Consider the following 25,390-nt stretch of genomic DNA (forward strand, 5'->3'; position numbering starts at 1 on the left):
TTTTGTCCCCCTCCCTGTTTTTATATTATTTTTGTTTCCCTTCCCTTGTGTTCATCTGTTTTGTCTCTTAAAGTCCTCATATGAGTGAAGTCATATGATGTTTGTCTTTCTCTGACTGCCTAATTTCACTTAGCATAATACCCTCCAGTTCCATCCACATAGTTGCACATGGCAAGATTTCATTCTTTTTGATTGCCGACTAATACTCCATTGTATATATATACCACATCTTCTTTATCCATTCATCCATCGATGGACATTTGGGCTCTTTCCATACTTTAGATATTGTTGATAGTGCTGCTATAAACATTGGGGTGCACATGCCCTTAGAAACAGCACACCTGTATCCCTTGGATAAATGCCTAGTAGTGCAATTGCTGAGTTGTAGGGTAGTTCTATTTTTAATTTTTTGAGGAACCTCCATACTGTTTTCCAGAGTGGCTGCACCAGCTTGCATTCCCACCAACAGTGCAAAAGAGATCCTCTTTCTCTGCATCCTCGCCAACATCTGTTGTCGCCTGAGTTGTTAATGTTCGTCATTCTGACAGGTGTGAGGTGGTATCTCATTGTGGTTTTGATTTGTATTTCCCTGATGATGAGTGATGTTGAGCATTTTTTCATGTGTTGGTTGGCCATCTGGATGTCTTCTTTGGAGAAGTGTCTATGCCTGTCTTTTGCCCATTTCTTCACTGGATTATTTGTTTTTTGGGTGTTGAGTTTGATAAGTTCTTTATAGATGTTGGTTCCTAACCCTTTATCTGATATGTCATTTGCAAATATCTTCTCCCATTCTGTTGGTTGCCTTTTAGTTTTGCTGATTGTTTCCTTCACTGTGCGGAAGCTTTTTATGTTGATAAGGTCCCAGTAGTTCATTTTTGCTTTTGTTTCCCTTGCCTCTGGAGACGTGTTGAGTAAGAAGTTGTTGCGGCCACAGTCAAAGAGGTTTTTGCCTGCTTTCATCTTGAGGATTTTGATGGCTTCCTGTCTTACATTTAGGTCTTTGATCCATTTTGAGTTTGTTTTTGTGTATGGTATAAGAAAGTGGTCCAGGTTCATTCTTCTGCATGTCACTGTCCAGTTTTCCCAGCACCACTTGCTGAAGAGACTGTCTTTATTCCATTGGATATTCTTTCCTGCTTTGTCAAAGATTAGTTGGCCATATGTTTGTGGGTCCATTTCTGGGTTCTCTATTCTGTTCCATTGGTCTGCGTGTCTGTTTTTGTACCACAGTTTTGTTTTGTATTTCTAAACTCTGTTTCTTGGTTCTATTCCTTGTTGGTAATGCCTTTTATTATTTTCTTCTTGGTTTCCTATTTTGCTTAGGATCACCAGTATAATGTTGATAGAAGTAGATAATGGCCATCCTTATTTTGTTCCTGATACCAGAGGAGAAATGTTTAGGCTTTCCCTGTTAAGTATGCTGAAGGTTTTTGTAGGTACCTTGTATCAAATTAAGGAAGTTTTCTTCAATTTCTAGTTTACAAAGATTCCTTTTGAGACATGAATAAATATTGAATTTTTATGGATTTCTTGAAGCATGGTTGATTATATTAACTGGCTATCTGATATTAATATTGGATTTGTCTTTGCTTTCCTGGGATATGCCTAACTTGATGACAGCATATTATGATGCTGGTTTTTGTTTGCCAGTATTTGTTTTTAATTTTTGCATACCAGTTCAGGGGTAAGATTGGCTTAAGATTTCTCTTTCTAGTCTGGTCCTTACCAGGATTTTTGGTTTCAGAGTTATGCCAGCTTCATAAAAAGAATTGGGAAGAATTTATTTAAGATTCCTTGAGTATTTGGGAGAACTTGCTAGTAAAGCTCTGGAGTTTTCTTTGTGGGAAGATTTTTTTTTTTTTTTTTTTAGAGTCATTGTGTTTTGGTTTTTAATGGGACCATTTAAATTTTCTGTCTTCTTGAGTAAGTTTTGCTGAGTTAAATATATTTCTAGGATATTTTTTCAATTTCATCTGTATTAAAAAAAAATCCTCTTACTGTTGTAATGTTTGCAGCATTGGTAGTTTTTGTCCCTGTTGTCATTTCTGATCCCTTTCCCTTTCTTTTACTCAGCATTCTTGCCAGAGGATTGGCAACTTATAGTTTTTACAGAGACCCAACTTCTGGCTTTGTTGGACCTTTCCAATATATATTTTATTTTATTTCTCATTTCTATTATTTTCCCATACTTGTTGTAGGTTTATTTTGCTATTCTTTTCCTATTTTCTTGAATAGACAATTCCTAATTATTTTTTTTGTTATACCTATTTAGGGTTATAAATATCCCTGTCAAATATTGCTTTAGCTGCATCTCATAAGTATCTTGTTACAGTCTAGTCCAAAATATTTTCTATTTAGTTATTTGTCACATGGTTTATTTAGGACTGTTTTATTTTTTATTATTAAATTTTTTTTTAATGTTTATTTATTTTTGAGAGAGAAGGAGACACAGAGTGTGAGTGGGAGAGAGGCAGAGAGAGAGGGAGACACAGAATCCGCAGCAGGCTCCAGGCTCTGAGTTGTCAGCACAGAGCCGGATGCGGGGCTCGAACTCAAACTGAGAGGTCATGACCTGAGCCGAAGTCAGATGCTCAATCCACTGAGCCACCCAGGTGCCCCAGGACTGTGTTTTAAAGTTTACAACTCTTCTGAGGATTTCCTTTGTATGTTAATTATCTGTTGTGGCATAACAAGTTAAGCCCAGAGCGTAGTTACCCGTTTACAGTTTTTGTGTGTCCGGAATTCAGGAGCAGTTCAGTTTGGCAGTTCTGCCTCAGTTCCTTTCCATGTGGATTTTTCCATGGAGCTTTTAAAATGTTGTTATAGTATGACCACTGGAATTCCTGAGGAAGAAAATGCTAGGTAGCAGCCATGTTACTGTTTTTGAATTAATCTCAGAAGTCACACAGCCTTACTTTGTTGCATTTTGTTGATGGAGACAGTTACAAAGGTCCATCCAAGTTCAATGGGGAAAGAACATAGGGAAGAGTGTGAACATTACATTGTAGAAGGATATGTGGGATGGGATATATATTGGTGTGAAGGATACCATTTGTTACTCCTAGTCATCTTTTTATTACTGGCTTCTATTTGAAAAGAACATGATATTACAATTTCAATATTCTTTTCTTTTCTGGATCTCCAATTTACTTGTCTATTAACTTTTTTTCTTACGTGATCTTTTAAAAAATTTTTTTTTCTTTTATTATGGGTAATTTCTTCTTCACTGTTCCAGTTAGTTTCAACTGTGTTTTACAATTTTATAAGCTGTTTTCTGTATCTTCCAAGTCATTTTGTACAGTCCTTGTTCCTTTCAAATATTTTCAGGCATGTTTATTGCTTTCAGCATTAGTAAGCGGTTGTTTTATGTTTTGTGTATGATCATTTACAATATCTGATATTTTTGTACATCTGGGTTTTTTTGATGAGAATATTAACTTTGTTGGTTTTTTTTTTAATATAATTTGTTGACAAATTGGTTTCCATACAACACCCAGTGCTCATCCCAACAAGTGCTCTCCTCATTGCCCATTACCCACATTCCTCTCTCCCCCACCCTGTAGATCTGTTTCTAACCTTTGTTTGCTTATTGTCGTTCATGGTGTTTTGCTTTCTTTGTGCTTGGTCTAAGTAATGCCCTTTCTTGGGACATTATTTGTGACATTTGCACAGGCATGTTCTAGATGCCTATAACCTGTTTTTTTGTTTGTTTTTTTTTTTTTTTGGTCATACAAGTGATGTGAATTAGGGCCACAAATCTGTGTGTGTAGTCTAGTGGTGCCTTAGATGGTGGTGTGTCTTATGGTTACAACCCAAGGCAGACTGTGCTCTGTGCCACCTGGTTTTTGTAAGGTTGAAAGCTAAGAATGGTTTTTACATTTTAAATGATTGGCAAAAAAAGAATAATATTTTGTGACGTGAAAATTATATGAAACTCAAAATTTCAGTGCCCATAAATAAAGTGTTATTGGAATGTAACATGCTCATTTGTTTCTGTATCGTTTGTGGCTGTTTTCAAGCTACAACAAAGGAGTTTGAGTGGTTGTAGCCTCCAAAGCCTAAAGTACTTACATCTGGTCCTTTACTGAAGAAGTTATAACTTGACAGGAACTCTGCTTTCCCCTTTTCTGTTACAGTTCAGTGCCAAAGCAACTTTCTTTGCAGTTTTAAGGGGATGGGTTAGAATGGAACAGGTTTTCTTTGGTTGATTTAATGGGTTCCAGTTGTATGGTATAGGGTGTCCTGTCAGACTTACTGCCTTGGGTGGGCCCTGGGCTACTATCTTTATGAGACCGTGATAATCAAAGTCCAAGTTTGGTTTTGATTAGCGGCTAACCTGGCTTCAGCACTCTGCTTTCTTCTCTGAATTCCTGCCCTTTCTTATGTTTTGGCCTTATGGTTCCCTACTATCTTGTCACTTTTTGATACTTTTACGAATATGTGTTTTCTGTTTTATTTAGTTTTGAAAATCTCATTGCTTTGTTCCAAATAACTGGCCACATTATTGGAGATTGATGTTATTTTTTGTTTATTTTTTGGCTTATTTTGAGAGAGAGATAGCAAATGGGAGAGGGGCAGAGAGAGCGTGACCGAATCTCAAGCAGGCTCTGCACTGTCAGCACAAAGCCCAATGGAGGGCTTGAACTCATGAATTGTGAGATCATGATCAGAGCCGAAATCAGGAATCAGATGCTTAACTGAATGAACCATCTAGATGCTTCAATATTATTTTTTGAATATGAAGAAATTAAGGCTCAGAGAGCTAGACTAGCTTGCTTCAAAATTATATTACTAGTAAGTAGCGGACAGAGACTTTGACTTTAGAAAGCTTATTTGTGATCTAGAGTGTGAACACTTAGGTTTGTACATTCTTTTCCATGTTCCCAGTACGGTCTTAGGGATTTCAGCTGCTTGGGCCATGCAGGAGAAGTCTCAGTTATAGAGGACAAGAAAGGCATAAAATACTCAAAAGCTGTTTGGTGGGAGAAACTAACACCATATGTAGATATACAGAACTTAAAAATATTGAAAAAGAAATGGAAAATTTTGTTGGCTGTACAAAAGGTGATAAAATTCAGCAAATATGCCACATTAACTTCTGTAAATCAAAGATGAAAGTACACCTTTTAATTGTGCACCTACTTTGTAAGAGTCATTGTGTTTTTTTTGTGAAAAAAAATTTTTTTTTAATGTTTATTTATTTTTGAGACAGAGACAGAGGATGAACGGGGCAGGGTCAGAGAGAGAGAGGGAGACATGGAATCTGAAACAGGCTCCAGGCTCTGAGCTGTCAGCACAGAGCCTGACACGGGGCTCGAACTCACGAGCCGTGAGATCATGACCTGAGCCGAAGTCGGACGCTTAACTGACTGAGCCACCCAGGTGCCCCGAGTCATTGTTTTTTTTTATGTCTAGTATCACATTTAACTTCATAGCAACTGTGAATTAGGTGATCGTGGTGATTTCTTTTAACTGCATGCAAACTTTTAGGGAAGATGGCTTATTATTTACCTAGGACTCTACAACTAGTAAGTGCTAAAAGTAGGATCTGAACCCCTGTGTGACTATAAAGCCCATATTTCCCCCATAAAATTATTTTGGAAAAAGTCTCTAAATGGTTAATGGAGATTTCATGAAATCTATGGTTAACATTTCTGTACTTGTGTGACAATCCCTTAGGCTTTCATTTAGAGGTTAGTCTTATTTTAGACAATTCAAATAAGTATTTGGTTTCTAAGGCCGCATGGATTAGAAGCAGCAGTGAGAACAGAGGGGCATTTGTAGGTTGTTAGGCTGAAAGCATGAAAAGCTTTTCTATAAACTAAAAGTAAGCCAATCTGTTGATACTGAGATAGGGACAGAGAACTTTGCTTACGTGTGTCAGTAGTTTTTATGAATATCACTATCATATAAAAATTGACATTTACTACAAGATTCCAGATTCTTAAGAAATGTGTGAATTATATTCAGTATACTCTGCTTTAAAAGATATAAAGTTAGAAATATGTTGTGGAGGGGTGTCTGTGTGGCTCGGTCGGTTGAGCATCCAACTTTGTCTTAGGTCGTGATCTCACGGTTTGTGGGTTTGAGTACTGCATCAGGGTCTGTGCTGACAACTTAGAGCCTGGAGCCTGCTTCAGATTCTGTGTCTCTCTCTCCCTCCCCCTCTGTCCCTCCTGTGCTCGTGCTTTGTCTTTCTCTCAAAAATAAACATTAAAAAAAATATGTTGTGGAAATAATTTCATCCAGAGTATTTGAAAACAACTTCTAGTGCTTAATTAAAGAGCTGAAATTCCAGTGTTGGAAAAGTTGGATTTCTGGAATGACTTCTCTAAAAATTCAGAATAGCTGAGATTTTATTGATGTACTGGTAAATAATTTGTGACTCGCTATATATCTAATTGCCATGCAGTAAAATAATGATTAACTTGAACTTTTATTTTTACATAAAACTGTTAATTTACCATGAATACTTATTCCTTATAAGTTATTAATTTAGAATTGTTATCTCACAGCATAAAAAAAAAAAGAATCCCACTTGGGTCATTGGCACAATATGGTTTTTGACACATAGTGAATGAAGGCACCCTTTTAATAGGATCAAAACCTAAGAAAACTTTTAAGATTAAACTTTTTTTTTAATGTTTATTATTTTTGAGAGAGAGAGAGAGAGAGAGAGATGGAGCAGGAGCAGGGGAAGGGCAGAGAGAGAGGGTGACACAGAATCTGAAGCAGGCTCCAGGCTCTGAGCTGTCAGCACAGAGCCCGACACAGGGCTTGAACTCATGGACCATGAGATTATGACCTGAGCTGAAGACGGAAGCTTAACCGACTGAACCACCCAGTTCTGCAAGATTAAACTTTTCTATAAATGATCTGGCAATACTGTTGATAAAAGTCAAGATCTTGAAGGAATAAAAATGATACATTTTTCCGTAATGTTTGACTTTTGAGGCAATAAGGCAATATTTGATGAGTGTGTATTTTGAAGTATTAACTTAGTTGTTTGCTGTACTACTGTTCTAATGAGAACAAAATTTTAGGCTTTATTCTTGAGCAAGTTGGGGATGCTCTTATCTGAACGTACTTGTATTTTTGGAATGCTATTTCTTTGTAGAAAGGCACCACATTGGTCAGAGAAGGGAGACTGGATAGCTATGGATAAATGAGCACAGCTATCAATGTAAGTAGAAAAATCAACTTGTAGCACATGTTTTGTTGATGGAAACCAATACAGCTAGTCTCTTTGTAGATAATATTTGAAGAGCAGAGTTTTTCACTTTAATAAGCTTACATAGAGTTAAACATTTGAATTTTCCCAACTCAAGGAGCAGTTGCAACACTCAGAGATAATAGCCTACTGGTGTGGGCAAAAAGATAAATAATAGAAAGCACCATGTTATTGTTTTGTTCATGGACCAGAAGTGCTCTCATTGGTCAGTGATGCTTCTGAATGCCTTATGTCAGTAGTGCCAAGGCTGAGAAGTGTATGTGATGCAGATTGTAAAGGGCTGGGTGAGAGAGGGGAAAAGGTGTCAGAGTGGCAAGTGACAAATATGTCAGGTTACATTTTTGAGTGTGTTGGAAAGGAGATGCCTGACTGTGGTAAATAAGAGTAGAAATCAGAAATTATCACAGTTGAAGGGATGGAAGAGAAAGGAGGTTGTGTATATTTCAAGCTCTGATGGAAAAAGAAAGCCATGCATATACTAGGCACAGAGGGATGGCATTGTATTTCTTAGGCAATGGCAGAAAACTAGAGTAAGTATCCTATAGAGTTCATTATAATACAGTGTGAAGTTTTAAGGTGTATTGGTAATTGTATATCAAAAACTGCTGTATAGTTGTACTAGTTTGCTAGGGCTGCCATAACAAAATCCCACAGACTGGGTGGCTTAAATAACAGAAATTTATTTTCTCACAGTTCTGGAGGCAGAAGGTCCAAGATCAAGGTGTTGACAGGTTTGGTTTCTCCTGAGGTCTCCTAAGCTTGCAGATGTCCACCTTTTCACCGTGTCCTTTTTTTTTTTTTTTTTTTTTTTTTTTTTTTTTTTTTTTTGGTGTCTCTTCTTTTTTTAATAAGGATGCCAGTCCTATTGGATGATCTCATTTAACCCTAGTTACCTCTTTAAACATCCTATCTCCAAATATAGCCACATTGGGGGTTAGGGCTTCAGCATATACATTTTAGGGGGATACAAGTCAGCCCATAATAGTAGTGTAAATCCAAATATCAGAACAGAATAGAAGCTAAATCTTGTCTAGAGAAAGCCATAGTGGAAAAGAGTATAAGAAAGAGAAGACAAGTATAGGATAGTTTTGATGGATTGGTATATTAGTTTATTCATGTCATAATATCAATTTTTTGCATATTCAGAAATAATGGATGCTGTTGAATAGATTCACTATTGTCTCTCAGGGTGTCAGACTCTATACTAGATTTCTTTGTGGGTTTTTTTTTTTTTTTTTTTGAGGGGGTATCTAGGAATCAGCTAAGTAGTGAAAGAGGAGGGTGCAATGGAAATACCATAAACATTGTAAGGATAAAATTATTGATAAACAAATCAGCAAATAGTGGTTTTCTTTGCCCAATCACAGTTGAGCAACTTAAAATTTCTTATAGGTATGAAAATATTTGCAGATAAAGATGTATGTCTAATGTTAATTTATGCCATGGCTGTGTATTGCTAAAGGTTTAGAAAACATTTTGAAATTATGTTTGTTTTCTTCATTTGTACAGATTGAAAAGGTGGTATCCTATTAAAAAAAAGTTTATTTATTTTTAGAAAGCTAGTGAAAGTGCATGCACACGTGGGTAAGGGGCAGAGAGAGGGAGAGCGAGAATCCCAAGCATGAGGTGCTGTATCCTACCAACCGTGAGACTGTGAACTGAGCCGAAATCGGGAGTTGGCTGCTCCTCTTAACCTACTGAGCAACCCAGGCACCCCTCTATTAATTAGTAGTATTAACAAGTTTATTGGTGTGGCTATGTGCCTTTGCTTTCATTCTCATTTCTAGTGAAGATGACATAAACTATATGGAACATGATTAATTTTTTATTATTGTACAGGAATGTCTAGTCAAATCTAAATTTTCATTAGTTAATTTTGGATTTCAGCTTTTATGAGTAAAGGGCAGGTGATATGAGGGTAAGTTTTTATTTACAGTTGTTTTTGGGCTACAAGGGCAGAGTTGGGTAGTTGGGAAAGAAACCATAGGACCTGCAAAGTTTAACATACTTACTGTCTGGCCTTTTACAGAAAAAAATTGTGGACCTCTGCACAGACCATGATTAAATGCCAATGAATAATATTGTGAGTTAAATAATTTGTACAGGTCACACAGCTACTTTATTTTTGGCTATCCTTTTTCTTAACTTTTTGGAGAGCCTTTTAATTTCAGCAGACTGTGGTACCAAATTTACATATTATTTGTCATTGTTGGCATTTCCAGTTTGTTGCTTTCTGTTAGAAAGCACCTCAATTCCATCTGTAAAAGGTCACCAAAATAGAGGAAGATTATATCAGTGCTGGGTTGTGTTTGTTTTTCAGGCTCCATAGGGAGTTTTGCTATAAAATCAATGCCGTGCTAGACTCTTGCTAAACAGCTAATCCCAGCTATAGTTTATGTATTTATTTGTTTCAATCAAGTGATTTCTTTGTCTTTTCCTCATCTAAATTTCTTTTTTCAGTTTTTATGAGACTGTCATTGATATTTTAATTTAGATTCCCTTGAGATATGAATAAAAGTGATAACGTTGGCTCTGTGGAATAAATTTAGAAGAGCAGGGGTATGCTTAGATCTAATGACTGTAGCCAAATGCATGACTTGGCTGTGCTTTTTTGATGTTCCATGGATCCTTATTGCAGTGGTAGTTGGTTGAGGTAGGTATACTTTCTAATTGATTCATCATTGATTTTTAATTATCTGTGGTAAATGTTGCAAGTTGTTGATCTTGATATAGGTACCTCTTTAGAGGTAAATACAAATTTATGTAAGGTCACTCTTGTTGGGTGGTTAGTAGTGGCTTAGCTTTAACTTCTGGGAACAAATGGTTTGCTCTATCTCCATAACGTCTTAAATATTTATATTATTGGAGAATGATCCTATAAAAATAGATTACTAACCATGAATGATTTATAATAGGAAAGATGAGTTGTCTGTTTATAGGTAGGTAATGGAATACTCAACAATAACTTATTTATCTTTCACACCTCACCCCATGAGGAGATTGGGGTACATGCCCAGATGCAACTAGTCACAAACATCAATCAGATCTAGAATGGTCACAGATGATTTCCATGGTTTCAAATCCATAGGTCATTTCTCTATTCAACTTCATTTGCTGCTGCTTGAAATACTTTTCCTTCATGAGCCTTCATTTTTCTGGTGGTTTTCCTCTGCTTCGATATACCATCTAAAGCATGTTGTTTATCTGCTGTTTTTCAGTTTCTTCATTTGAAAATTGTGATAATAGTGCTGTTTAGCTCCACAAAATTGTTCTAAGATTGAATGACTCAAATGAATAGTTTGGCACATATCAAGTATTGTTGTTGTTTTTTTTTTTTAATTAAAAAAAATTTTTTTTAACGTTCATTTCTGAGAGACTGAGAGAGAGCCCAAGTAGGGGAGGGGCAGAGAGAGAGGGAGACACAGAACCTGAAGCAGGCTCCAGGCTCTGCGTGCACTGTCAGCACAGAGCCCGACGTGGGGCTAGAAGTCACATGCCGTTAGATCATGAACTGAGCCGAAGTCAGACACTTAATCAACTGAGCCACCCAGGTGCCCCACATATTAAATATTCTAAGGGTTAACCATTATTATTATTATTACTACTACTGCTGTTATTACTGTGTGTTTTTAAGTCATTAGCTGCTCTATTTTTGACTCTCATTCTTCTCTGCAGGACCCCTAACCGCTGATGACCTACAGGGCTTAGTCATAGTTCTTCTCTATCTGCTGTGTGTTTGTACGTGAGTTCATCTAGTCTGATTGCCTAAAGTGCCATCTATATGCTGATGGTTAGCAGATGTGCCTTATCTTTAGCCCTTTCCTCATTTGTTTTCCAGACTTGTCTATCTAGTTGCTTTCATAATATTTTCACTTGCATATCCTGTTAGAGTCCTAGACTTAACATGGCCAAAGACATACCACAGCCCCCAGCCCCTAACAGCAACAAACACACCCAACAACAAATGAACATGAACAAACCTGTTTTTTCCCCAGGTTTCTATTTCTATTTTAGTAAATAGAACCACTATTTACCTGGTCCCTTTCAGTCAGATGAACCTAAGTGTTGTCTTTGTTCCCACACCTAATCAATTCATCATTGAGTACAGAATACATACCCAATCTGTCCACTTCTTTCTATCCCCAGCTGCTACTATTTTATTCAACAACCATTACCTTTTGCCTAGACTGCTATAATAGTCTCTTAACTGGTCTCCCTTCTTCTACTCCTTCTTCCCTTCCTCCTCTAATCCATTCTCTTTCAAGTAACTGGAGTAACCTTTTAAAAACATAAATCAGGTTATATTATTCCTTGTATATAAACAATAAAATAAAACAATACCCAGAGGCTAGTACATTAGAATGAAATCCCAGACTGTGAGGTACGATCAAACTCCTTTCTATCTCTGACCTCAACTTTCTCACCATTTTCCTTGTGGAATACTTTGTTTCAGCCATACTACCCTAACCTCCTTTCTGTTCTGCAACCATACCAAGTTTGTTTCTGATTTAAACATTTTGCATTACGTATTCCTCTTAGCCTGGAGTATTTCTCACATATGTTATCATAGTTGGCTTCTTCATTTCATACAGGTTTGTTACCACCTCCCTGAGGCTTCACTGCATGCTACTGATAACTAAAATAGCATACGTAAGTCTTCTAGTATAATGATAGACAAACTGCTGTCCACAGGCCAGATCCGGCAGGTGGCCTGTTTTTGTTCTGTCTGAGAGCTAAATATGGTTTTTACATTTTTAAACATTTAAAAGAGTAAGACAAAACAAAAACTCCAAATATGTGATCCACAAAGCCTAAAATATTTATACTCTGGCTCTCTATAGAAAAAGACCATACAGTTATCCAAAATTAGTTTGTTCATTTGTTTCTTTGTTTTTGTTATTTATTTATTTATTTATTTATTTATTTATTTATTTATTGTTTTGTCCTCAGGATGCTTAATTGTTGAAGAGTTTTAGAACATTGGTTAAATTATCTGGAATGGAGGAATTGAGCAATAGTTAATACAAGGAACATTAGTATTATTGAAGAGTAGAAAAACAGGGCAAATAAAAAATGTAGTAGGGACAAAGACTAAAGAGACTGTGGGACATCTCCCAAAGTGGACAAGAAGAGATGATCTGTAAGAAGGGTCTCCTGCTCACACAACTCTGAAAGCCTCTCAGAATCATTCATACAGAGGATTCAAATCTGAGTTTAAAGTATGCCTGTAAAACTACTCAAGTGATTAAGAGTATGGTTATCTGAAAAGTCATTCACTACCTGAAAGATGTCATATTATAGAAGTGTGTTTCATAAACAGAGTAGTAGGGTTGAAAGATACCCCTAGGCCCACCCTTATAAATAAATGCTGAATTCTTATTCCTCAAGCTTAAGAATGTGGAAAGTGAGGCTGAATCGCAGCATTTTGTATTTTATAGTCATTGAGCTTATCTATCTTGTCAACAAGACCTTCAAAATATTTGGACATTTATGGAGTTTGTAAGTGGATCAACTCCCCAAGTCTCTAATTCTTATTGAAAATTAAAGGAAGAAGTGCTCAGAAGAAGGTTATCTTAACTGAAGGGATAAAAATTTATGAATGTGTAAATTAAGAAAAAAAAGTCTCTCTGCTTTGTTCTCATATTTACTACTGGGTATAAATAACATATGTTGCTATTGTCTTATATGTTTCTATTGTCTATCACTACCTTTCCCTGCTTTTTTTTCTACTTCAACAGCCTGGTAAGTGGTTTATCACAAATTGTAAAATTGCTTCCGAATCTGTTTTATATTATTGATTCTATTGATAGTGGCTATTGTGAGGTAAAACACTTTATAATGGTTTCACATATCTATTCAACAAACATTTTTTGAGTACCAAACATTGTGTAGCAGATATAAAGACAAATACTCTTCTTCAGCAAGTCTGTAGACTGGTAGGGGAGACCACCAAATATGGACTAAGCAGTTGACAACACAATTTGGGAGTTCAGTGGTAAGGCTAAACTCAAACATCACTATTGCAAAGAAGCCTTCCTTCGGACCCCAGTGTGCCTCCTAGTCTCCCTTTATTATTACCAGTTCCTGTGCTAAATAAAAGCTAATGTTGAGCTGCAGTGGGGTCAGAATTGATCTCTGCTCCATAAAAAGCTTATGATTTCATAGAGGAAATATGATGTGTAGCTTTTCAACTATAACATGAAGCAGTTTATGAAAGGCAAAGTAGCATAGTGTTTAAGAGCACCAAGTCTAGGGCTAGACCACTGAGGTCCAAATCTTGGCTTTGCTGTGTAACTAGCCTGTAACCTGAGACGAGTGTCAATCTTCATGTGCTTCAGTTTCTTGATTCGTAAAATGAGGATAGTAATATACATTTGATTACGATTGTTATGAAGATTAAATGACTTAAGCACAGAGTAAATGCTGAGTGTGTTGCCATTGTTGTCATCATCATGTTTCTTATTTGTGCTAAGTGTAGCATATTGGTTAAGAAATTGGGACCTGGTTTCTTTTTTTTTTTCTTCAATATATGAAATTTATTGTCAAATTGGTTTCCATACAACAGCCAGTGCTCATCCCAAAAGGTGCCCTCCTCAAAACCCATCACGCACCCTCCCCTCCCTCTCACCCCCCATCAACCCTCAGTTTGTTCTCAGTTTTTAAGAGTCTCTTATGCTTTGGCTCTCTCCCACTCTAACCTCTTTTTTTTTTTTTTTTCCTTCCCCTCCCCCATGGGTTTCTGTTAAGTTTCTCAGGATCCACGTAAGAGTGAAAACATACGGTGTCTGTTTTTCTCTGTATGGCTTATTTCGCTTAGCATAACACTCTCCAGTTCCATCCACGTTGCTACAAAGGGCCATATTTCATTCTTTCTCATTGCCACGTAGTACTCCATTGTGTATATAAGCCACAATTTCTTTATCCATTCATCAGTTGATGGACATTTAGGCTCTTTCCATAATTTGGCTATTGTTGAGAGTGCTGCTATAAACATTGGGGTACAAGTGTCCCTATGCATTAGTACACCTGTATCCCTTGGGTAAATTCCTAGCAGTGCTACTGCTGGGTTATAGGGTAGGTCTATTTTTAATTTTTTGAGGAACCTCCACACTGTTTTCCAGAGTGGCTGCACCAATTTGCATTCCCACCAACAGTGCAAGAGAGTTCCCGTTTCTCCACATCCTCTCCAGCATCTATAGTCGGGACCTGGTTTCTAACCCCAGATCATCTGTATCATCTTGGGAACATCACGTAACCTTTCTGAGCTGGTTTCTTCATCTTTAAATGAGGATAATAGCACACGTTTCTTATTAAATGGGGTAATGCATATCAAGCATATAGCATAGTGTCTAACTATATATTATCAATAAAAAGGCGTTAGTCTTCCTAAAGCTGTGAATGAAAATGTCGACTTTTAAAGAAATGAAGTGCTGCTGAGATGTAGCACATTCCTGAGCTCGTAAGAGTCATTAAGTGTGTGTTCACTTAAAACATTAATTATTTAGAGATTGGGAGCCTAGAGAGAAAGCTGTTTGATGTACAGTTTTCTTTCTGTGAGGACTGTGGAAGGGTAATTTGATAATCTTATAGGCAAATATCATTGAGCTAGTAAAATAAAATCTATGAATAAATGATCTGGATAAAAAGCAGGTATAGGGGCGCCTGGGTGGCTCAGTCTGTTAGGCGTCCGACTTCGGCTCAGGTCACAATCTCGTGGTTTGTGAGTTTGAGCCCCGCGTTGGGCTCTGTGCTGACTGCTCAGAGCCTGGAGCCTGTTTCAGATTCTGTGTCTCCCTCTCTCTCTGACCCTACCCCGTTCATGCTCTGTCTCTCTCTGTCTCAAAAATAAATAAACGTTAAAAAAAATAAAATAAAAAAATAAAAAGCATGTATAGTTTTTTTTTCTAATTACAAATAGAATTTTTTTTTTCCAGAAAGAGAGAAAGAGTGCAAGTAGGGGAGGGGCTGAGAGAAAGAGAGAGAGAGAGAGAGAGAGAGAGAGAGAGACAGGGGGAGAATCTTAAGCAGGCTCCACACCCAGCATGGAGCCCCGTGCGGGACTCAATCTCCTGACTGTGAGATCATGATTTGAGCCGAAATCAAGTTGGATGCTTAACTAACTGAGCCACCCAGGCACCCACAAATATAATTTTTTGTATTTTCATTAAGAATTCTAAAGAATTGTAAGGTTCTTTTTCTGTAAAACTTTGTGTATCATATTGTAATTTTGAGTCAACTAGTTGGGTTTTCTCAGAGCAGAAACTTTGCTGTGTAAAACTATATAAAATTTTTTTTGTAGCCTTAAAAGATTTTTATTAGAATGAATAAACATTTTGAAGCTTTTGGAATTTTGTTAAGTGGATAAAAGCACAGAAACATCATAATTATGTCATCCATATTGGTGTATTAAGAAAAAAATCTGAAACTAAAAATAGAACTACCCTATAATCCAGCAATTGCACTATTAGGTATTTACCCAAAGGCTACAAAAATACAGATTCAAAGGGGTACACTATGGAGAGAGCCCAAGTGTCCTCTGACTGATGAATGGATAAAGAAAATGTGGTATAGGGGCGCCTGGGTGGCTTAGTCAAGCATTCGACTTTGCCTCAGGTCATGATCTCATGGCTTGTGGGTTTGAGCCCCATGTTGGGCTCTGTGCTGACAGCTCAGAACCTGGAGTCTGCTTCAGATTCTGTGTCTTCCTTTCTCTGCCCCTTCCCTGCTTGTACTCTGCCTTTCTTTCTCTGTCAAAAATAAACAAACATCAAAAACAAAAGATGTGGTATATATGTATATACAATGGAATATTACTCAGCAATGAAAAAGAATGAAACCTTGCCATTTGCAGTGATGTGGATTAGCTAGAGTATATTATGCTAAGCAAAATAAGTCAATCAGAGAAAGACAAATACCATATGATTTCACTTATATGTGGAATTTAAGAAACAAAACAGATGAGCATATGGGAAGGTAGGGGAAGAGAAGAGAGGGAAACAAATCATAAGAGACTCTTAATGATAGAGAACAAACTATGGGTTGATGGAGGGAGATTGGGGGGAGATGGGCTAGATGGGTGTTGGGTACTAAGGAGGGCACTTGTTCTGATGGGCACTGGGTGTTGTATGTAAGTGATGAATCGCTGAATTCTAATCTCCTGAAACTAATATTGCATGGTATGTTAACTAAAATTTAAATAAATTTATTACTTTTTTACATTTATTTATTTTTGAGAGAGAGTGGGGAAGGGGCAGAGTTTAGAAAGGGAGACAGAGGATCTGAAGCAGACTCTGCTGACAGTAGCAGGGCTTGAACTCAATGCAGAGCTTGAACTCAAGAACCATGAGATCAGGGGGTACCTGGGTAGGTCAGTTGGTTAAGTGACTGACTTTGGCTCAGGTCGTGATCTCATGGTTTATGGGTTTAAGCCCTGTGTCAGGCTCTGCGCTGACAGCTCAGAGCCTGGAGCCTGCTTTGGATTCTGTGTCTCCCTCTCTCTCTGCCCCTCCCTTGCTTACGCTCTCTCTCTCTCAAAAATAAATAAACTTAAAAAAAAAAAAAGTGTGAGATTATCACCTGAGTGGGGCTTGAACTCATGAACCGGGACATCGTTACCTGATCCAAAGTCAGATGCTTAACCAACTGACCCACTCAGGTGCCCCAAGAAAAAAATACTATTTACAAACACTGGAGAGCTATCTTATAGAGGGAGTGATTTTAAGTTATTTATGTTTTGGTCATAGTCTGGTCTCTGCATGGAGTCTTAATTGAATGGCAAATGATTAGTGTTTTTTGAAGCTGTTGAAATAATGTAATTAAAAGAATAAATCTTTGGATTAATATTTAAACTAGATGCTAGTTTTTATACTTTCCCCAGGTATTTAATGATTATAGTAAAGTTTAATTTTGAAATATTCTTAAGTTATATAGTAAATTATAATACTGGACTGATAATATTTATTGCATGGAATACCACTTTAGCTTCAAATAACCAATCTCATTAGTTATACTAAAGTTTTTCCTTTTTATTTTTGAGATATACAGTGAAGTGCAAAAGTCTTCAGTGTTCACAGTTTAAATATTAAATACCTGCTTATCCAACACTCAGATCAAGATAAAGAGTGTTTATAAAACTCTATGAGGATTCCTTTTGTGCTCTGCCTCCCACTCCTGAAGGAAACCATGCTTCTGAAGTTTATAACCATAGTTTTATCGGTGAACTTCATATAAGTGGGATAATTTTGTTTATATCTTTCTGTATCTGGCTTTTTTCACTCAATATTTTGTCTGTGAGATTAATTGTTGTTTGTATCAGCAGTTCTTTTTTATTGCTGTATTGTATTCCATTAATTAATTTTATTGTTGATAAGATTTTGACTGTTTTTATTTCTTTGGCTATTTTTGAATGAAGTAGCAGTGAACATTCTTGTATGTAGCTTTTAGTGGACATAGCCAATTTTGCTAGAGGTTTGGTAATATCCCATTGTGGTTTTTATTCTCATTTCTCAGATGACTAATGATGTTATATTAGTCAACTGATAATCCTAAACAGACAATTTGAAAATTGCCAGTGGTGTACAATAATATTTATTTGTTGGTCATGATTTTGTGGGTCTCCTGGCATAGCTCTTCTTGTGTATCTCATCTTCCTACTGGGAGTAGTAGGCTAGATAATGCATATTCTCATAGTGGTGGCACAAATGCAAGAAGGCATACCTAACTGGGCAAGCATATTTTAAGATCATCACGTCTCCTGACCTCTCACTCTTGAAATTAAGTCATGTGGCTTAGCTCACTTCAAGGGATGAGGAGGTATACTTGATTGGACTTGAGGATAGGTAGTGAATAATTTTTTTTTTTTTTTTTTTTTAAAGAAGCCTCCACACCCAGCACAGAACCCAGCGTGGGGCTTGAACTCACAACCCTGAGAGCAAGACCTGAGCTGAGATCAAGAGTTGGACACTTAATCGACTGAGTCACCCAGGCACCCCAGGTAGTGAATTTTTTGAACAATAATCTAATTCACTGCAGATGTTGAATTCTTTTTCATATCTTTATTGGCCATTTAGGTATTCTCTTAAGAGCCATCTTCTTTTTTTTTTTAATGTTTTTTTATTTTTGAAAGAGCACAAGCGGGGGAGGGGCAGAGAGAGGGGGACAGAGGATCCGTAGTGGGTTCTGCTCTGACAGCAACGAGGCCAATGTGGGGCTCGAACTCACAAACTGTGAGATCATGACTTGAGCCAAAGTAGGATGGTCAACTGACTGAGCCACCCAGGTGCCCCAAGAGCCACCTTCTACATATATTACTAGGCACACTTACTCTATCAGCAACATTGATTAACTCCTTAGGAAAGAAATTTGATACTCATTTAAATTTTTAAATTTTATTTATTTATTAAATATTTTATTTTTTAAGTAATCTCTATACCCAACGTGGGGCTTGAACTTACAGCCCCGAGATCAAGAGTCTCCTGTTCTACCAGCTGAGCCAGCTAGGTGCTCCTGCTTGCTCATTTTTAAGGCCAGATATTGTTGAGAACAGCTCTTACAGGAAGTTAAATAAAGTGGTGTATATAGATGAAAATAGATGAGAAGGTAGGAAAAAGGGAAAACAAACTATTAATAAAATGACTGCCTTAAGCAGTAAAAATGATTTCTAAAACACATGAATTAATGCGTATGTGGATTTATTTCTTTAACAAATATATTTTTAAGCTGTGGATACCTATGAAGAAAAAGACAAAAACGTTTTAGTGGGGAAGTCTTCCAATAGACAAAAAAACAAATAAATAGTAATATAATTCTAGGTAGTGTATCAAGTTCTATGATTAAAAATAGATCAGGACAAGGAGAATATAGCAGGGAAAGGGGGTTATTTTACATAGGTTAGGAAAGAAAATCCTCTCTGAGGAGTTGGCATTTGAGCAGACACCTCAGTGAATGAAAGAAGGTCCAGGTAGAGGGGGCAGGAAAGAAGTGTAAAGGTCCTAAAGCAGGAATAAGCTTAAATTCAAAAAAAAGACCAGTGAGGGTAGAGGTGGAGTAGAGTGAGGGAAAGATGAAGTTAGGCTACAGTAAGAGGTTACAGTTTTATTCAATTGTGTTATGGAGAGACATTGAAAGCTTTGGTAAGAGAGTGACGTGATCTGATTTACCTTTAAGAAGGGTTGACTCCCCTGTTAGGTGTAAACTAGACTGTAGTGGAGCAATGGATACAGGCATATCACACTCTTTCACTAATTCAGATGAGAGAATGATAAGGGGCTTGAACTAGGTGGTATAGATGGGAATGGCAAAAATGGTTAGATTCGGGATATATTTTACTGGCAGACCAATAGTACTTATTGTTGGATTGGATATTGAAGAATTTCCTTATGGGGGAAGTTAGAACATTTCTTTAGTAATGCGTTAGTCAGGGTAGACTAACTGCTATTACTACACAGCCTCCAAATATCAGTGATTCTACACAATAAAATTTTATTTCTTTTTCCATCATAGTCCAATGTAGATGGGTGAGGATGGGGTGATGGTGGGTGTTCTTTGTGTGGTCATTTGGGATCAGGGTTCTTCCATCTAGTGGCTCTGTATCCCATAGGACTTTAGAGCTTTCCCCTGGATCCTTTCCATTTTCTAGTAGACAAGGAAAGGCAGGCCCTCCCACCCCCTTTATTTAGGGGCTCTTATTGGCTCAGCCTGAAAGGACATCACCCCTGCCCACTTACCATTGGCCAAGGATTCAGTTGCATGGTCCCATATAATTAACTGCAAGGAAGGTTGGGAAATGCAGTCTAGCTGTGTGCCCAGGAAGAGGAGGAAATGGGTTTGTAAAAAGAGTAGAGACTTTGAAAAAAAAGAGTATTATAAAACACATAGTTGGCAAAGTTTAAAAATATAAATATTTACATATTTAAGTAAGTTATGTATTTACTTGTAAATTCAGTTTTTTTAATTAAGTTACGTATTTACTTGTAAATTCAGTTTTAAGTACTAAAATACGAAGAAACATGAATATTAGCTCTTGAACACTTCCTCCAAATTATTTTTCTAAAATAAACTCAAAATATTTAATAGCTTTCTCCCCATGACATTTACAACCGTATACAAATCAGTATTGTTTTCTCGAATGGACCCTGCCTTGATAGTAGAATGTTCTCCTTTTAATATCTACTGGTGAGATTTTTGCTTTGAGTTATTTTCTCTGTAGTGAAGCTAGATTTTTATTTTTTAGATATGAATTTGCCTGATTTCATTCTTCTCATGTTACTGAATGTTAGTGTATGATCTTACTAACATTCATTTGTAGATCCCTGTGATAAAGTAAATATAAAGAGAAAGGATACTTCTTTTTTTTCTTCTTGGAAAATGACCTTGAGAACTTGGTAAAGAAGTAAAAGCAGCTATAAAAATTTTTTGAAAATTAAATTTTATTAGTACACAGATGCAAAATATGACATTAAAAATCTTTAGTTACTTCTTTTTTTTAAATGAACTTCTAATTTAAAGGAAGCTCTGTATTCCCTATTTTCATTCTTCACCACAGTTTTCCTCTATAATTAGTTTCTTCTCAGACCACTGAATAACAGCATAAGCTGGCCTATTCTGAACCACACCCTACTGACCACAGCAACTGTCTGACCGCATTGTTTCCCTCTGTTAGCATATACTTTTGAAATATTACTTTGGGATAGGGAAAAAACATATTAAATAATTTTATTTATAACTGGTACAGCTATGTGTAATTGTTCCATAAGTGCCAGTAAAGTACTTAATTCTTTATATGCATAATATAAGTTGTTTTATTCTCTCAATCAGTCATTTATCCATACTCTTTTTATCTGCTGGTTTGAAATGCTGTCTTTATCATAAGGTAAATTTACATAGACTTTTTTGCTCTGTAAGCCTTAATTTTCTAATTTGACAGGTATTAACTTGTTACCTGTCTCAGAGATTTCCTGTTCAACTCAAATGAGGTAATGCACATCAAACTTATTTTTGATGAAAACTATAAAAAGGAATTTTGAAGATTACTCAAAAGTCTAATATATTTGTCCTTATTTAATATATATATGCCTTTATATATAGTTTTATATTTTAAGTTTTTTCAGTTGACATCATATTATACATCCCTTGCCATGTTTCTTTTGCATGACTGGCATTATAGGTATCATTCACCATCTAAATCTGTTTTACCCAATCTTTAGTTTGGATAGGGAATTTGGATGTCAGGGGGTGCTGCCCTATTTGAATCTATTTGGTTCCCCAAGTTTGGATAGCAAATAGCATGATTGTGAAGTAAGCACCTAAAAGTTTATTCAAATATATTTGGTTCCTGAGCTTAGACTGTGAAATTTAAATTAAAAAATTTTTTTTTAATGTTTATTTATTTTTGAGAGAGAGACAGAGACAGAGCACACACGGGGAAGGGGCAGAGAGAGAGAGAGAGGGACACAGAATCTGAAGCAAGCTCCAGGCTCCGAGCTGTCAGCACAGAGCCTGACATAGGACTCGAACTCACGAACTGCGAGGTCATGACCTGAGCTGAAGTCAGGTAATTAACGGACTGAGCCACCCAGGCGCCCCTATTTAAATTTTTTTTTTTAATGTTTACTTTTGAGAGAGACACCGTGTGAGCAGGGGAGGAGCAGAGAGAGAGGGAGACACAGAACTCCACATGTGCTTCAGGCTCTGCACTATCCACACAGAGCCTGATGCGGGCTCAAACTCACAAACTGTGAGATCCTGACTTGAGCCGAAATTGGATGCTTGACCAACTGAGCCATTCAAATGCCCCTAGACTGTGACATTTTTAGATATCAGTAATTTGGATAACAAGAGATACCTAAATTGTGAAAGGGTATTGCACTGAAGTGTTACCTATTAAAGTGAGTTCCTTTGATTGCAGAGAACAGAAACCCAGCTCAAAGTAGCTCAGGGTAAAAGGGAATTGATTGTCACACTTAAGGAAGTTCAGTGGTGGTGTTTATTTGAGGCACAGCTAGCTCCAGTAGCCCAAACAATGTTGATTAGGTTTTGCTGTATGTATTTGTTCATTTTCTTTTACTGGGTAAGGACTTCTGTGCATTGAGGAAAGATGGCTGCAAACAGTTTTAGATTTACATATTTCTGGATAACCAGCCCAGCAGAAAAGAAAATGCAGCAAAGTTCCAATATGGAATCTCTATGAGCAGCCCCTGTTGCCAGGGGGAATGGAATAATTGATTAGCTGGGTCTGGGTCATGACTAATACCACCCTTCCTCCCCTAGCTAGGGGATGAGGTTGGTCTATTCAAAGTGTGCTGTGTCAAATGGCAAGGGAGGGGTAGTAGTTCTTCAAAGGCAAATGCAGTACTGTACTTTCATTAGAAGGGCCGGATGACCTACTGCACAGATGAAACCGGTTAGCTGTCCATGTACCTATCTATAGTGTGTCATCTGATAACTAATTTATTCCATCACCTTTTCTTTAGTTGAAATATTACAAAATGTATTTTCTTTCAGCACTCAATTTGGCTTTTACTTGGCATTGACCTACTATAAGTAAAACTGGGCTCCTATGTGCTATCTAGTTGTGAAGATGAGCTAACATGCACATTTGTCACATCTTACCTAAAAAGCTTTTTCTCAATCTTTTTTTTTCTTTAAATTCTTTAAGGAAAAGAAAAGAGTATGTTTTTACTTTCTGAGAGATGCACCTGTCCATCTTTGACCTAAATCTCATTCTCATTTAGTTTGTCTTATTGAAGAACCTTGGCTCATCAGATAGACCTTCATTTTCTTAAGTTTTCAGTTTCTGCTTCTCTACTTGATTCTATTTATAACCATAAAGATGTGCTCCCAAGCCCCCTAACAAATGATTCACTCATACTTCTCCCTTTTTTCTTTATAGCAGATTTGACCAATGTCTGCTAATTTACTTGCCAATCTGTCTTCTCCCACTTCTTCCTTAACTTCTTACTTCCTACTTTTCAGAGTCCCCAGTAATATCCAGAGACCTTCATTTCAGGCCTAAACCTAGAATTACAGTATGTAAGGGCTAAAAGGGACCTAAGAGATATTTAACTCAACTTTCTTTTTTTATTTTGCTTGATGTTATTTTGATTGTACTGACTTTTTTTTTTTTTGTCTAGAATTTAGATGGTATATGGAATTTTTTTAAACTTTCAGATCTTGATCAGATCATAAATGCATGTTTATTAAAAACAATATAGTTGGATTTTAAAAATCTCTTGGTAATCTTTTTCTTTTAAGTGGAGCATTTCCATTTAATGTAGTTATTGATACATTTAGTTTGCTTTCCATTTGTTCCATCTGTTCTGACTCCACCCAGGACCCCCTTCCTTTTTGCCTTCCTTTGAATTGATTATTTTTTAATCATTCCATTTTTTTCACAGTGTTAGTTGGGAAGTTATACCTTTTTTCTAATTTTTTTAGGGGTTAGCCTAGAATAGAAGTTGGCAAACTTTTTTTTTTTTTAAGTTTATTTATATATTTTTGAGAGCGAGCTTGGGGGAGGGGCAGAGAGAGAGAATCCCAAGCAGTCTCCATGCTGTCAGTATGGAGCCTGATGCGGGGCTCAATCTCATAAACTGTGAGATCACAACCTGAGCTGAAACCAACAGTTGGTTGCTCAACCGACTGAGCCATCCAGGCACCCCAACCTGTTTCATTTAAGGGCCATATAGTAAACATTTTTGGCTTTGTGGACCATATGGTCACTGTCATTGTAGTGCAGAAGCATCCATTGATAACAGGTAGTGGTATAAATTACAGACAGTGGATTAGATAAAGTCATTTAGATAGAAGAGCACTGGGTTGAGACCAGAAACTGGGAGATTTTTTTGTTGTTGTTGTTATTTTTTTTTGAAATTGAGGTCATGGACAAGAAGCTCTGAGAGTGAATCAGAAAAAGAGTGAGCCTATCAGGAAGATTACAAGAAAAATAATTATCATGTGAGGGCAGTTTCAAGAATGAGAAGATGGCTTTCTTAGTCAAATGCTATAGAGTGCCGTGTTAAGATGAGGATTCAGAAGAGGCCGTTGGATTTGGCAACTTTATGGTAATTGGTGACATTTTCAAAGAATATTGGCAGAGCTTGCTATGTGGGAAGAGTGGTAAAGGAGTGGAGAGTGGAAACATAAACCATTGATTGTCAAATACTATTTTTTGGACCAGCAGCAACAGAAGTGCCTAGATTTCCCAATCTCAGAACCATTATTGGGCTTAGAAATGTATATTTTTAAAACATTGCCCAGATGATTTTGATAAACGCTAATGGCTTGCTGTCAAGATGTATTTGTTAGTGATATTTTGAGGCAAACCCTCTTTTCCAAACACAAAGCTATGACTGATGAAGCAAAAAGAAAAATCAAGTTGATATAAATGGGGTGCAGAAAAGGTAAACATTCCTATTTTCAGAAAGGCAGAACACAAAGCAGTGAGTAGGGCTGTGGCTAGGACCTTGCAGGTACAGAAGCTGAGGTTTGAGTTTCTTTGAGTGTAGGACATATCTTCTGATTTGAACAGACCGCTGGTAAGAAACATTTATGAGATAATGGGAAATTGAACATTGACCAGTAATATTAAAAATTGTTAATTTTTAAAGGTGTGATTAATGGTATTGTGGTTATATTAAAACAAAGTAGTAAATAGTAGGTTCTCAGTAAATGTTTATATGAAAAACAAAAAAAAATTTCCATCAGAAAGTACACCTGTACATCTAAATTTTCAAACAAATTAGCCATCTAGTGCCGAGAATGATATGAAATAAATCTGAAGAGCAGTTTACTCTGGATGACATTAAAATGCTTCACTGAAAAAAATAAAATCTTGTATTTAGTATTTTCAAGAAGATGAGTGAGTAATATCCCTTAAATTAAAACAATTATGGGGCGCCTGGGTGGCTCAGTCGGTTAAGCGGCCGACTTCGGCTCGGGTCACGATCTTGCGGTCCGTGAGTTCGCGCCCCGCATCGGGCTCTGTGCTGACAGCTTGGAGCCTGGGGCCTGTTTCGGTGTCTCCCTCTCTCTGACCCTCCCCCGTTCATGCTCTGTCTCTCTCTGTCTCAAAAATAAATAAATGTTAAAAAAAAAAATTATGGGGGCAATGGGGGGGGGTGCTCAGTTGAGCATCTGACTTGATTTTGGCTCAGGTTATGA

The 25,390-nt window shown here is 36.9% G+C and overlaps 1 protein-coding gene across 7 annotated transcripts in view; it reads left to right on the forward strand.

The window, feature by feature from the left end:
* Positions 1-25,390, forward strand: part of MYO9A (myosin IXA) — a 282,301-nt gene that overhangs the window by 13,332 nt on the left and 243,579 nt on the right. For 4 of the 7 annotated variants that reach the window (XM_007084561.3, XM_042988481.1, XM_042988483.1 and 1 more), the window contains exon 1: positions 18,182-18,224. The exons of 1 other annotated variant lie outside the window; for it this stretch is intronic. The gene's annotated coding sequence lies outside the window, so the exon portion shown is untranslated. Of the gene's footprint in view, positions 1-18,181; positions 18,225-21,173; positions 21,205-22,436; positions 22,632-25,390 lie in introns of those variants that run through there. 2 more of the 7 variants (XM_042988479.1, XM_042988480.1) reach the window with 2 other exon arrangements.

The sequence above is a fragment of the Panthera tigris genome, chromosome B3, assembly GCF_018350195.1.
Source record: "Panthera tigris isolate Pti1 chromosome B3, P.tigris_Pti1_mat1.1, whole genome shotgun sequence".
Classification (NCBI taxonomy): Eukaryota; Metazoa; Chordata; class Mammalia; order Carnivora; family Felidae; genus Panthera; species Panthera tigris.